Source organism: Equus asinus, chromosome 4 (assembly GCF_041296235.1).
Source record: "Equus asinus isolate D_3611 breed Donkey chromosome 4, EquAss-T2T_v2, whole genome shotgun sequence".
Classification (NCBI taxonomy): Eukaryota; Metazoa; Chordata; class Mammalia; order Perissodactyla; family Equidae; genus Equus; species Equus asinus.
In genome coordinates this window covers 37,477,448-37,491,317 of record NC_091793.1, presented here as the reverse complement: position 1 = coordinate 37,491,317, position 13,870 = coordinate 37,477,448, and positions in this window count along the sequence as shown.

The window sequence follows — 13,870 nt, the reverse complement described above, 5'->3', positions numbered from 1 at the left end:
ATTTAGAAGTGTTCAAATGCGCGCAAAACATTTTGGTCGAAGCGATTAAAAGCTTGTGTTCAATATCTGGAATACAATGAGTAGGGAGATGTTGAATATTATGAAAAGAAAGAACAGTAGTTCCAGATCAAATATCCTCAAAACCTCTTTTGGTGAACTGCATGGGAGCGGATGGCGCACCCTCCTCAAACCATATTTTCCAACAGTCCCCGAGAGAACCGAATCATTGACCAGCAAATGCACTTGTCCTGTCTTCTCAGAGTAATTCACCACCTCTCCTCTCTTGTTCTTTGACCTGTCTTTTTATACTTCATTCCTAATAAATGAAGCTAAATTTCCCCATCTAGAGAACATATTATTCCAGGGAGAGTAGGAAGAGATAAGTATTTCTTGTCAGGGTTTTAGAGAGAGAAATTAATAAGTTGGCCTTGTGTGTTTGGATTTTCAATAGGCAAAAGATAAATAAATGAAGGATATGATTATGGGGAGGAGGGAATCAAAAACAAAACCACCCCAGAAGTGGTCCTTATTTGACGTGAAAACCAGAACAAAGCCATCACTTTTAAAGAGAGAAAGAAGACATCTTGACTGTAAATTGGCCTTGGATGTGGGTGAATGTTGTCTTTTGAAAAGAAGCAGGGAAGAAACTAAAAGAATTGAGTAAGACCGGTGCCCGGGAGACAATGTAAGACTATCAGCCAGCGTGTAAGAGAATACAGCCAAATATGAGTGGGATGTGTTCTTTTAAGCAAACAGGTTCCAGGTGAGCGCTGCGTGCGCGGCCTGCCCTGCCAGACGGAACTGAGACAGAAGGTTCTGAAAAAGGATGCAGGGAAGGTCGTCCCCGCTTCAGGCCACACCAGCATCACGAGGTCGGGCCGTCGATCCAAAGGCAACTTCACTCCCAACTCCACTTCCCCCCTCCCCACCAGAGGGAAGTCAAGGACCCAGAGTTACTAGAACCTCGTCCTTTCCAGCTTCTCACTGCCTCTGGTACCCACCCAGGGGCGCGATTCTTAACTCTTCAAGTTCTGCCCTTGGCTAAGCCGTCCCCCCGCCCGCCGATTTCTTGAAGAGACCCAGGACGACGCCCCTGAAACTCACAGGTGATATCTAAGTCCCACCGAGGGTGCTCGCTCAGCACCCCCAAACGGGAAGCACGTAAGGACGGATGGGTGGTCAGGGGGCGACGCCGGCAGCCTGCGCCCCGCTTCTTGCCTTGCCAGGCCGAGCACCTGTGCGGCCGCTCGCGGGGCCGCTGAGCCACCGGAGCGCCGATAGGGGGCGCCCGCGAGTCTCGCCGTCCGAGATGCCGCCCGCCGCCCGCCGCCCGCCGCCCGCCTGGTCCCAAGGCGGAGTGCCCCACGGAGCCGGCCAGACGGCAGTGTGGACTAGCGGATAAGGGAAACTGGGCTTCGGCCATAAGGAACGAGTTTCTCAACTTTTCTGAACCTCGGGCTCGTCATCTAAGAAAATGGCGATAACGCTAATATCTAAGCCACAGTTGTCAGTTATGACTAGCTATTCATTTATTCATTCATTCATAACAAATATGCCTTGAAGTCCCCACAGTGTTCCAAGCACTGTAGAGGCACTAAGGATACCCTGACAATCAAATTGGTCCCAGTCGCTGCCCTCTTCAAGTATACGTTCGAATGGGATTAACCTGGGGGAACATAAATGAGATGATCGCGCATACAGACCTCTTAGCCCAGCGCCTAGCGCAAACTCGCTTTCGGGAAATGCTGGTGCTTATTATTATTAGGTGCCTGTGTCTACATCAGTTCCATCCTCCTCCTGCTGGAGAGAGGGTTGATTCATTCCTGGGTCCCCCAGGGCAGCACAACCTTCCTTATATTAATAACTCAATGAGAATCTGATGAATGAATGAAGTGATTGCATGAACCATGGCCTGGGTTCCTGGAGGAGGGTGGAAGTAATGCAAGGTGAAAAGCCCTGTCACTCATGAGGCAAATACTGCTGGGCTGCTGTAGAACCTTCATGGTAAGCTTCCTTCTGGGAAGGGCCTTGCGTCTTTAAGGGACTGACCACTTTCGAAAGGAAAATGGAGCTTCTTTCCCGCTAAAAGAGGGGTGAGTCTGCACACCTCCAGCCCGGTGGAGGATGTCCCGCCAGCCCCGACTCTCCTCATTCAAAGCTTCCCATGGCATGTTGGGCGTTAGCTATCCCCTACCTCTTTTATAGGTATACTTAGGGGCTCCCAGTGGTTTCCGGGCCCCAGAAATCTTTCTCTCATAGCTCCCCCTCAAAGGAACTGATCAGAGACGATAACTTACATCACTGAAGGGAGTCACATCTTTGTAAAAAACAAACCCTGGACAGATGAGAATGCTCTTCTCAACCATTTTTTTTTAAAAGGTGTTTTAAGGTTTTAACTCCTCAAACAGTATCTGAACAGGGGCAGGTCTGTTCCTTTCTCCCGCCTAGGCCTGCCAGACTGATTTTTTTCTTTTAAGTGAATTTCAGGAAGATGATTTAGTTTTCCATTGCTGTGTACCATAGTACCACAAACTTAGGACATTAAAGCAAGTCATTTATTATCTCATGGTTTCTGTGGATGCATCCAGGCACTGGGTTCGATTCTCAAGGCTGAACCAAAGGTGTTGGCTGGCTGTATCCTCACCCGGAGGCTCCATCAGAGAAATACCCACTTGCAAGCTCCCTCAGGTTGTTGGCAGAATTCTTTTCCTTGTGGTCATAGGACTGAGGTCCCCATTGTCCTGCTAGCTATTGGCCAAGGACCACTCTCAGCTCCCAGAGGCCACTCTCTGGTCCTTGCCACATGGTCCCCTCCCTAGAGCCTCTCATATGTCTATTCTCTCTTCTAAAGTTCACTTGATTTGATCGGGCCCACTTGGATAATCTCTTTTAACTTGAAGTCCACTGATTAGGAACCTAATAATGGGAGTGAAATTCCATCATAGGCACAGGGGAGGGGATTATATAGGTGTCCTAGTGCAAGCTGCTGTAACAAATACCAGTGACTGGGTGGCATAAACAGAAAACATTCATTTCTCACAGTTCTGGAGGTTGGGAAGTCCAAGATCAAGGTGCTGGCTGGTCGGGTTCCTGGTGAGCCCTCTTCCTGGTCTGCAGCTGGACGCCTTTTTGCTGTGTCCTCACATGGTAGAGAGGGAGAGAGCATCTCTCTCGTGTCTCTTCTTACAGGGGCACCAATCCCATCAGGAGGGGCTCCACCCTCATGGCCTAGTCACCTCCTGAAGGCCCCACCTCCTCATACTGTCACATTGTGGATTAGGGCTTCAACATGTGGATTTAGAGGGACAGAAACATTTTGTCCACAGCCACAGAACATGCAGACCAGGAAGCGGGATGCTTGCAAGTCGTCTTAAAATTCTGCCTACCACAGAAGAAAATAGAGGAAAATAAACCAAGAAATTATAAAGCTATAGAAACGTGCTAATTTACAGACATCAGATTCCTATCTAAAACAGCCAATGTCTAAAGGCCAAAGGTACCTCCAGGACCCAAAGGACCCCCTCCTTCCATCTGGCCTTGAGCCCCAGGCCCTCTCCAACCTTCTCATTCCCCTCCTCCACCCCCTGCATGAGTGGGAGAAAGAGCCAACCCTGGAGCTCCGAGGATAAAGGTCATTTACTTAGGGCCACAGGGAAGAAAGGCCACTGACACCCGCCCAGTGGTGACTTTGACCTGGCAGCGAGGCAGCAATGAGAAGTGGAGGGGTCAGGAAGACATACCTGGGCACCGAGCACAGCTCTGCCTCTCACTCACCTTGTAACTGAGTCTGGTTATTGAAACTCTGTTTCTGCACCTGTAAAATAAAAATCCTAAGATTTCCCTGGGGGTGGTTGTAAGCACTGAGTGAGATGATATCCATCAAGTGCTTAACACAGCACCTGTATGGTTAAGAGCAACATAATCAGAAAATAAAATAAAACCTACCTAGGAAGCAGCTCAGAGAAAGAGACGGTCTTTCTCTTAGCGTCTCTCGGGTGCCCACGGGGTGCAGGGAACTGTGGGATTTACAGACTTCCATAAAGCGTGATGTCTACACTTGAGACATGTACAGTCCAGCTGAAAGACAAGGCAACCTAGCCAGCACTTTCAAAGAGAGACAGATTGTGAGCACCAGAGTTCTCTTTCTCAAGAAGGGCTTGTCACCAGCACCTGGCCGCTCAGGTGTTCAAGTCAGGGATTTCAACGTCGGCCTTGCCTCAGCAGCTGGCCTTGCCGTGACCAGAGCCCTCCTGATGACCAGATCCAAGGTCCCTGAAGTACCACACAGAGAGAGACCGACCCACAGGACCCTCAGTTGGTGACACTCAGAATGCTGAGCCGACAGTCGGGGACGGCTTCATTTACTTCTGCCAACTAAAGGTAAATATCAAATGAGACTGCCTCAGAGGAACTGGTGGGACCAGAGACTGCCAACAGTGCGGTAATATTTTCCAAGTGCTGCTGTAACAAACGACCACAAATGTAGTGGCTTAAAACAACACACATTTATTCTCTTAAAGTTCTGGAGGTCCGAATTCTGAAATCCGTCTCACTGGGCTCAGATCAAGGTGTCAGCAGGGCTGCATTCGTCCTGTAAGCTCTGGAGAAGAATCCATTTCTTAGACTGTTCCAGCATCCAAAGGCTGCCTGTATCGCTTGGCTTGTGGATCGGCATCACTTCAACCTCCGCTTCCACCATCACGTCTCCTTCTCTAAGCTGGCATGCCTGCCTCCCTCTTCTAAGGACCCTTGTGATTACATTGGGCCACCTGGATAATCCAGGGTACTCTTGCTATCTCAAGATCCCCAATTTAATCACATCTGCAAAATCCCAGGTGTGGGAGATTAGGATGTGGAGATTTTGAGGGGCCATTATTTTGCTTACCACAGGTGCCTATTTCTCCGAGTCAGACACCTGTGAGTATATTTCCCCCAAAAATGACTCAAAAAAACTACTCATCACTATCCAATTACCCGATCTAGCCTACAAACAACTAGGGGATGAAACACATTTTCACAGAAGTAAGTTTGTTCAAGTTTTGTGAGAAAAAGGTACTGTGCTCTCGACATCACAAGAGAACAACTGATCATTAAAATCTGCTTTTAAATGTAACTGATAGGGCACCATTTAATAAGATGTGAAAACAGAACCTAGACTTCAGTAGCGTTCTAGCATTCTTCAATGTTTGCAAACTGTGATGAACGCTAACACCTGGGCTCCCCTCCCCTGTTTCTAACTATTCTTTAAATTGACTTGATATTGCATTTTTTTGACAGTTCAGTGACAGGCACAAATTACTTCACTGTTACCATGGTGACTAAGAGACCACCAAATAGAGAAAAAATTAAAATAAAAAGGGGAAGGAATAGTCCAAATTGGCGTCATTGTCCAAGGGTAATCAGGTGTCAACTGGTCAAGCTTTGAGAGGTTTTCCAGTAAGGACCTCTGAATCAGGCAGCCAGCAGGGCAAGTCACCCATGTGAACAAGAATGCTTGTCTCATGCAAGAAGCAATGGTTCAAAGTTGATAGAACCTTCTACTCTCCCTTACTTATGCATCTCTTTTATTTGGATCCTCTCCTTTGTTTTTCATCTCCTCTTGCTTTTCCCCTTCTGAACACATTAGTTACTATGGAAACATTGGTGTGAATGTCAGAAAGCTCAGCTCAGAAATGCTTCATAAAGTCAATTTATAGAATCGTCTGACATTTATCTCATGTTTGGGAAATTTAAAGAATTTGTGATATTCATGACCATGGACGGGGAGGGTGGTAAACACTGTGCTATATATGGATTTTAAAATTTGTTTTACATACACTGTGAAAACATCAGTTTTTGTCTTTTTAGGGAAGAATAGCAACAAAAACAGGAGTCTAGCTGGGGATTTCAAATCGGATTCATTTTCCATCAGTTCAGGAAGGATTTCCACTTTCTAAGTTTGTAAGTCTGACTGGAACCTCTTGTGTCAAAATAAATGCTTTTGGAAAAAATTATGGTTGGCTTATTTTTTTTTAACTTTAACCTGACAATAAGACAAACGGTATTATCCATAATAATGTACACAGGGCGGCAGCAACATTAGTTAAAGACACAGAAATGTTAGTATCCATGCTGTAAAAATTCTTACTTCACTATGGGGAATTTCATAGTGTTACTCTATGGAATAATGATAATAGCTAATGATTATAGCACACTGACTACGTGTCAGGCCCCATTCTAAGTACTTTACACGAATTAATTCATGTGATCCTCAAAACAACCTGATGAGGTAGGTGCTATCTTACACTAGGAAACTGAGGCACAAAGAGATTAAGTAATTCATCTGAGTGGGTGCTAGGAGCAAAGATTCAAACCAAGGCAATGGGCTCCAGAGTCTATATTCTTAACCAGCATGCAAAATTGCTTCCGTATGAGAAAGTAAAATAATACTAACAAGATATCCAGACAAAGACCTTTCAGCTGTCAGTTGAGGATTAAAAAGACAATTTGGGCATCCACGTGCAGCACTGCTCTCTGAGGACGTTGCCCAAAGCCTTAAGGCTTGCTGCATTGTCGTTGAAGAAAACAGGGAGTTCCTAATGATTTCAGTTTGATGATGAGTTCAGCTTAGAGTTCAATTTGATTTTAGACTTGCAGCCTTGTATATTTTGCTACATATAAAACAGTAACAATGTTTTGCTACATGATCGGCAGGAAAGCTATAAATAGCTGGAAAGATATTGACATTAACGCCACTGTATTCCATCAGAAAAATTTTAATTACAAAGAAAATTCAGGGTCAACCGTGGAGGACACTTACTCTTTCCCACCCAACACCTCCCATTTTCTCTGGCAACAGCTCCCAGCTCTTGTTTGAGATAGTCTGTACCTCCTCAGTTCACAGGCTTGACTCTTCGGATGCCAGAATGGATCACATGACCCAAGCCCAAGCCAATCAGCACATCTCATCTTCCTGACCTCAGTGATTGGTTCAAAGATCAGCATGTGACTAGATGAGAGCCAATGAAATGCCAGAAGGTGTTTGCTGGGAATGCTGGAACAGAAAGAGGGGGCCTTTTTCTTCCTTGGAAAACTTGAGTAGGGAATGAGCTGCTGTAGGGGTCTCTGACGCCCCAGAAGGGTTGGCCTAGAGCCTACAGATGCCACTAGGGAATAAGATGGAAACCTTTGGAACAAAAACCATGTGAAAGAGTAAAAGAAACCCGGCCAATGGCATCATTTGAGCTGTAAATTTAGCAGTGTCCAAAATTTCCTAGACTTTTCAATTACTGAATCAATAAGTCACTCCCACCCCACCCTTTTTTTTTTTTTTGGATCTAAGCACATTTGAGCTGGCTTACAACAAACAGGAAAAGGCCTAATGGCCAAAACATGAAGCATCTGTGTTCTTTGAGGGCAGGCACTACATCTTCTTCACCTTGTTCATAAACAGGCAAACATTCCCTTATCTGAGGTTCCAAAATTCATAAACTCCTGAAACCGAAAAGTCCCTTTGTTGCTATTTGGTGAAAAAACACACATGACCTGCATAGACATGAGGCTACTCATAGTTCTTCCTAATCCCACTTAATGGGAATATTCCTATGTTTTGCTAAGGAGCAACTAATGTGTGTGATTACAGCATGCTGCTGCGGACCCTGCCAGAAGCATCAGACTATACAAGGTATATAACCTCTTATCTTTATTAAACAAGATAAAAATTCCAAATTCCAAAGCCCCAACGGTTTCAAATAAAAGACCATGGACTTCTAGTCACAGGATAAATTGAATGAATAAATTGATTGAATAAATAAGTACTTAATTTCTGAATAGGATGGGATCTGAGTTAGCTAATCGTATTGTTGAGAACCACAAGACAAAAGCATCCATCAGCCCAAAATTGTATTGAAGGTAAAAGTATGCTTGCATGGCAGACAATAGACAGACATCAAATCAAACATGAGGTTAACAGACACCAGGACAAAGTGAAAGTTTGTAAGTTCAGAACAAAAGCAACAGGAGTTGGGTGTCTCAAAGAAGAGCCTCAGTAGCTTTGAGAACAGAGAATCTGGAAGAATAGAACGTGCTGCCTGACTCCACACCAAGTTACACTACACTGTGTGTACTATGCACACTGACTCCACGATGCAAAGGAATCATGATGCTGAGTACCTGTGGCAATGACATCGATTAAAACTTGAAATCCATATCCCCTGTCGATGAGGGATTTATTCTAAACCCTGTCCCTTGAGTCCTCACATTATATACATAAAACATGTTATTTGCTTTTTATTTGACTGCAGCCAAGAAAACCATCATGCTATGCGCTATCCACAAGAGTACTAGAAACTAATTAAACGTTACTCTCTAAGTAGAAAACGTTGAAATGATGATTTATCTGGTTTTTTCTTTATATCCAGGAACTAAAACAGTAACTAGTACACAGTTGGTGCTTAAGATGTGCTTAATATAAGTGTTACATTCGGAAATCTCTGCCATCTGAAAACCCTAACAAGTTGTCAGTGGGCCAACTGAAGAGGGAGGGGAAAAAACAAAGAAAAGAAAAAAAGCCCCCAAGGATGGCGACGCCACTAATACATGGAGAAAGACCCTTCATGGGCCTGCCATCAGTTGTAGAAAAAACAAACGGAGGTCAGTGATCTCTAAGGTGCCTTCTAGCTCTATGATTATGTGATTTCTCTACATGAAAGGAAAAGAAAACCTGAAAGGGTGCAGATAGAAAGCCATATAACTCACTTAAAACACTGACTAATAGAGCATGGAGTAATCCCTAAATTTGGAGAAAACTCTTGAAATTTGAAATTTCATATATACGAAAAAATTCTGCATCAGGTACCTTACTATATCTAAAAGATGGTACAAAACTAAAAAATAGTCCAGCCCAAAATGGCCCCCTCACTGGTCTGAGAAAATTCTTATCTTCCTGTTAATAAAACTTCTAATGTCCAAACCACCAAGTGTAAGAGCCCAGCTAAACTCAGCATGTTGTCAAATTTTTCTACCTTCGTGACATTACCCAAATCCAACCTATCTTGTCCACGGGAATAACTCTTAACTGCCTCTCTTCACTCCAGGTTCTCCTCCAGTCTTCCTTGCACACAATTATCAAATGAATTGTCCCAAGGAAAAGCTTTGATCCCATTACTCTGTTTTAAAACTTTCAATAGCTCCCCGTTACTTTCAGCAGCTTTCACTGCATAATGATACCACATTTTCCTATTTTTCTCTCCTACTTTTTATGCTGCTCCTTTTCGCTGTCCAGGACTGAAGCACGCTCCCCTGCCTGGCACTTAAAATCTTGACCTTAGCCCCTTCTCTCATTCAACACCTTCTTCCTAGTTCACCCCATCCTTACAAGGCCTTCATTAACATCCAGATGCCGACAAATCTCATTATTTATTTTCTTAAATTATGGTAAAATACAAATAACATAAAACTTACCATATTCACCACTTTAAAGTGTATAATTCAGTGGCATTGAGTACATTCACAATGTTGCACAACCATCACTACTATCTAGTTCCAGAATTTTATCATCTCAAATGGAAACCCCACACCCATTAAGTAGTCACTCTCCATTTTCCCCCAACTCCTAGCCCCTGGCAATCTGCTTTCTGTCTCTATGGACTTGCCTATTCTGGATATTTCATAGAAATGGAATCTTACAACATGTAGTCTTTTGCGTCTGGCTTCTTTCACTTAGCATAATGTTTTCAAGGTTCATCCATGTTGTAGTATGTATCAGTATTTCACTCCTTTGTATGGCCAAATAATATTTCACCATATGGATATACCACACTCTATTTACCCAGTCATCTGTTGATGGATATTTGGGTTGTTTTCATCTTTTATCTATTGTGAATAATGTTGCTGTGAACATTAGTGTACAAGTTTTTGCTGGAAACCAGTTTTCCATTCTTTGGGATATATACCTAGGAGCAGAATTTCTGGATCATATGGTATTTCTATGTTTAACTTATTGAGGAACCGCTAAGTTCTCCATAATGGCTGTAACATTTTATTTTATTTATTTATCTTTTGAGGAGGATTAGCCCTGAGCTAAATTCCCAGTCCTCCTCGTTTTGCTGAGGAAGCCTGGCCCTGAGCTAACATCCATGCCTATCTTCCTCTACTTTATATGTGGGACGCCTACCACAGCATGGTGTGCCAAGCGGTGCCATGTCCACAGCCGGGATCCAAACCAGTGAACCCCGGGCCGACGAGAAGTGGAACGTGCGAACTTAACCGCTGTGCCACTGGGCTGGGCACCTGGCTGTACCATTTTATGTTTGCACCAGCAATGTATGAGAGTTCCAATTTCTCTACATCCTTGTCAACATTTGTTATTTTCATTTTTAAGAATTGTGATCATCCTCGTGGATGTGCAGTGCCATCTCTCTGTGGTTTTGATTTGCATTTGTGCAACGACTAATGATGTTGAGTGTCTTTTCGTGTGCTTTTTAGCTATTTATATATCTTCTTTGGAAAAATGTCTGTTCCAGTCCTTTTGCACATGTTTAAATTGGATTGCTTTATCTTTTTGTTGTTGAGTTGTAAGAGGTCTTTATATATTCTAAATACTAGACCCTTAACAGAGATATGATTTGCAAATATTTTTTCCCATTTTGCAGGTTGACATTTTACTCTCTTGATAGTGTTCTTTGATGCACAAAAGTTTTTAACTTTGAGGAAGTCCAGATTACCCTTTTCTGTTGTTGTTGCTTTTGCTTTGCTATTATATTTAAGAAATCATTAAAAAAAAGAGAGATCATTGTGAAATCCAAGGTCATGAAGATTTGCCCCTGTGTTTTCTTCTAACAGTTTTAAAATTTTAGCTCTTAAATTTAGGTCTTTTGAATTCTCAGTTTATTTTTCTAAATGATGTGAGGAAAGGGTCCGACTTCATTCTTACACATGTGGACAACTAGGCGTTCCAGCACTATTGGTTAAAGAGATTGTTCTTTCCCCCATTGAATGATCCTTGCATCTTTGTCAAAAATCAGTTGACCATAGATATACGGTAACCCTTATTATCACTTACAAAGGTTTCTCCTCTGAGCTCAAGATCCATATGTATCCATCAGGCCATTCAACATATCCTCCTCAACATTCCCAAAGCAGACCTCATGGTCTCCAACCTCTCCAAACGTGTTCATATTCCACTGTTCTTTCTGGGCACCACCATTCATCTAGCCATGGAAGCCAGAAACATTTCCCTCTCCTTCACTCTCCATATCTAATTCCTGTCAACTGAGTCTCCATAATATATCTTGAATCTGTCCGATTCTTTCAAGCTTCTCTGCCATTCCCTAGATCAAGTTACTGTGGTCTGTTCCCTGCAGCGTTAAAAGGTCTCCTAACTAGACTCATCTCCCTGCATCCGTTCTTGTACTCTTTCCGTCTACTATTCAGGGGCCTTTTTAAAAAAGACAAATCATCTCTCTCACTCATTCTCCCATCACCACTCCAAGCCCACTTTGTTAAAATTTTTCAATTTTCTCCTTTTGTTCATAGGATAAAGATCAAAATGGTAATGTGGCCTGTAAGGTTCTGCAGAACCCGATTCTGAGTTTCCTCTCCAGTTTGATCCTATGCCACTCTTTACCCTTCAAACAGGTAACTCCTACTCAACCTTCTGGTCTCACGTCAAATGTCACTTATTCAACAGACCTCTGCTGGAGCAGGTCTCCTTGCTAATTGATATTATAGCACAATGAACATTTCCTTTATAGAGCTTTTCACAATTTGAAATTATGTATCTGTGGGATTATTTGATTTATGTATATTCCCCACTAGATTTAAAATTCCACAAAGTCCACATTTTATAGCCTAGAAATTTCAAGACCCTCTGTCATCTGACCTTTGTAGACTGAGTCACAACTATCTTCCTTCACATTCTGATAAAACACTAGAAAATGCTGCCATTGCATTCTGTTTACACTGTTGTTTCCCTGTTTCCTCTTACTTCATTTTTCTACAATTATTTTGTTACTACATTAGCCTGTTTTCATTCTTCACTCATTCATTTACATTTAATTTATGGAGTACCTACTATGTGTCAAGTCGTGTACTGGAGATACAGGAGCAGAGATACAGAACACAGTAAGTCATGATTCCTGATACAATTAAAGCAAGGAAACAGGTCTATAACAAATAGCTACAATCTCAGATAAAAGTTGATATGAAAAAGACTTCTAAAAATTATCATGGGAACAGAGAAGTTTTCTCTTCCTGAGAAAGTCATCAAGGCTCCACTACAGAATGTGTAATTTTAGCTAGGTTTTGAAAGATGAGTAAGAGTGGAAAAGGAGAGGTTTTCAGGGATAACTATTTACACAATGGTAAGTCATAATGAAAGAGGGTGACAGTTTTGGGAGCAGCAAGCAGCCCAAGTTGTCTGGCACATAGGGCCCGGGGAGAGGGTGAGACTGAAAGGTAAGGTGTGCAGACTAAAAGCCCATGCCGTTATGTTTTGGACACAGCTGACAAGCACAGTCTTAAGGAGCTGTCCTTTTCCCTCACACTAAAAGAAAAAGAGTAAGTTTCTAATAAAACATTAATATGAGAAATGGGTCGTATGAGAAAACTCTCTGGTGGGGAGATTCTAAGGTGGCCCTAATGAATCCTGCTCCCTGTATAATCACACTTTGTATAATCCCTGACCCTCCAGTGCAGGTAGAACTTCTGACTTCCCTCCAGCCAGAACAATATGGTGAAGATGAAGAAACTTTGCTGATGTAATGAAGGTCATAAGCCAGTTGGTTTTGATGAATTGAAAAGGAGATTGTTTAGGTTAGGGGACGAAGGGGCTGACTTATGCAGGTAAAAATCTCTCAAAAGAGAGACTAGATGTTCCGTGAAGCAGGAAACTCCACTTGTGAGGATGAGGAAGTAACCAGCCATGTTGGAGAAGCCAACAAGGATCTTCAGCTATAGTGCAACATGCAGGCAGCAAAAGCTGGGGCCTCAGGCATGCAGCCACGAGGCAGCGAATTCTGCCAACAACCTGAATGACCTTGGCAATGAATTCTGCCCCAGTCGAGCCTCCAGATGAGAATGCATGCCTGGCCAACACCTTGACTGTAGTCCTATGAGACCCTTAGCAGAAGACTCAGTTGTTCCCTGTCACACTCCTGACCTACAGAAAATGTGTGATAATAAATGTGAGTTGTTTGAAGCTGCTAATTTGTGGGAATTGGTTACACAGAAATATAGAAAACTAATATAGACTCTAAACTAGCAAAGATGGTTTTTCTTGTTCTTGTTGTTGTCATGTATTTTTTACATTTTTGCCAAAGTGGCTTAAATATCTAAAGAGACAACTGACAAAATATACTGTTAAAACAAAATTTAAATGCCATTTCTAGTCAGCTCTCCAATAATCAAAACCCAGCCATATGATCAAAATGCAACCAAAAGGAAACAAATGGAAAAGCACACTTACTGCAGAACACACAACAGCATATAAAATAGTCCAAGCCTGGCTTTCCACAATGTGTTTCTCGCCTCTGTCGTTTGAGTTAGTATCTTCCCATAGGAATAATTTTATAATAGGCAGTTGATGACCCAGCATCAAGTAAATCATTGCTATGACTGATACGGTCAATTTATATATGACAAAAGCAAACAAGGGATTCAGAGCCTCTATAATAATTTTAAATGAGAATATTATGCTTGAAGTTATATAAAATAGGCATAAATACACTTCACCTTGATTATAAAATAAATTCACAAGTAGCATAATAAACATATTTGGTATAAAATATAATTTTATAACATCATTTTTAAATCTAATATGCCAGACCAGATAAACATATATCATTTAACATTATTTTGTTAAGAAGCTAATATATGCCCTATACAAAAACCT